Genomic DNA, 2,125 nt, shown 5'->3' on the forward strand with positions numbered 1-2,125 from the left:
TGAGAATCGGTTTGGAATGGGGTTAAAATTGAGAAAACCCGAGAAAAGGTCAAATTTTGAGTTGACTTGGACAGTTCAGTTGAACTGGCCATATCATCGTTTTCTTCCTTTGAACAGGAAGAAGATGTGCATTTTTCGCGTCGCCGCCATTTAAAACTCGGCCTGTCCAGCCACATTTACAGCATTTCTCTCCTCGATTTCATCGTGAAACTTAAAGATGGGTATTACAAGGAAGGGCTAGGGATTTGATTTGATACCTTCTCGTGGATAGTAGCCTAAGATATTCGGTTCCAAAGTTCATCCAAAATCTGATTTATCGCTGGAGATAAAAGAAAGGATTTCTTATTGGGTAGCCGATTCTAGGGGTTTCAAGGCCCTATTTCTTCATTGAACCTCTTCCATATCCTTTCTTCAGGCTAAAGGAATTGGTTTGGAGGAACGTCTTTGAGTGTAAGACCTTAATTTCCAAAAATCGTTCTCGGTATGCAACTCACTCAAAACGCCAAATTTTCGATCTCTTGGGTAGCTTGTTCTACGATGTCATCTCTCGATTCCTTCCTCAAGTTTACTCAACTTTTTCCTCTGAAGTTAGAGGAATCCTTAATTTGAAGGAAAAGAGATCGTAGATAGGAATTCGACTCTTATCCCCAATTTAATTTTGAAACCTATTTCCTTCAATTCGACACGCTCTCGAGGTTATTTTTCTTCGTGGTATTCTATGGAAACATTCCTTGTAGGTGCAAAAACTGATTGGAATCATTCTTGCTCGACGAATCATCATGTATCCTCGGATTGGATTTTCAAGTTTTTCTTGAAGTTCTTCAATGGCTGATTGAATTGGGGGAATGGTTTCTAGGCACTTTCAGCACTCTATTCCTTCATAGAACTTGTGGGTAATCTTGTTGAGAAACGGTAGGAATAAGTTTAAAGAGAAATGGTGGAGGATTGCTCTCGAATTTTGAAGAAATCTGAGAGTAGGAGACCCATAATCTAAACGTTTATTGTCTTCGATTGGGGGATCGACCTTTCTCGATTCTTATTCCGTATTGTTGCTCCTACTCAAACTTTATAGGAGGAGCTTAAACCGACAGTGAGAGCTCCAGATTCTTCGTTATTTAGAAGTTTGAAGAGAAATGGTGGAGGATTGCTCTCGAATTTGGAAGAAATCTGAGAGTAGGAGACCCAGAATCTAAACGCTTATTGCCTTTGATTGGGGGATCGACCTTTCTCGGTTCTTATTCCGTATTGTTGCTCCTACTTCTTATTTTATAGGAGGAGCTTAAACCGACATTGAGAGCTCCAGAATCTTCGTTATTTAGAGATCGAACTTTCTGGATAATTTTTTCAGAGATATCAACTCCAATCATATCCTTACCGATCTTGGCTTTGAATACTAGTCGTTGGATGTGATGATCCGTGCGTGTTCGTTCTAGATCATATCAAATTTTGGAGGAGATCCGACGGTTGAAATTTGAGTTCGAAGGATTTTGCTCGGATGGTCACGGTAGATTCTCTGATTCTAATTAGAGTGGCATTTCTGTAGTTATCCATTCTTCTAGGGGTATTTTGGTAATTTGCCACTTTCCGAATATTTTATTATTATTTTTCTCGAAAAATCCATAATTTTTCTACAGATTCCTCATTGCTTTTTGATCATTTTTTGCTTAATTTGAATCTTGAGATTCCTTCTAGATAAGGAATTACAAATCCGGAAAGATTCTTCATAATTGATAAAATGACTTTTTTGCCCTTTTCATTTACTTTTTCCTCTCCAATCCTTTTCAAAAGGCCTTTAACTCCTTGAAATCACTTGTTAGGGTACACGAGTGACTTGACTAAGTCCTTTGTTCTTACTTAATCCTTTAAGTTTTTTTTCTTTCTATCCTTTGGGTCTTTCATGAGTGACTTATTCTTATGGGAGCTAATTTCCTTCATTTTTGGGGTGTTACATATACATATTCGTTACAAACACAAAATAAGAAGCAGACTCAAAAGAAGAACAAAAAATACTAGATTAAAAATAGAAGTTAGTCCATAGCCCACACTCCAAAGTCCACTCATCCACGACCAACTCTTAGTTACTTGAAAAAAAATGATAAACATGGAGTGAGTAAAACTTAGTAAG

The sequence above is a fragment of the Cucurbita pepo genome, unplaced genomic scaffold (genome assembly GCF_057944985.1).
Source record: "Cucurbita pepo subsp. pepo isolate OVF unplaced genomic scaffold, ASM5794498v1 scafford_2, whole genome shotgun sequence".
NCBI lineage: Eukaryota > Viridiplantae > Streptophyta > Magnoliopsida > Cucurbitales > Cucurbitaceae > Cucurbita > Cucurbita pepo.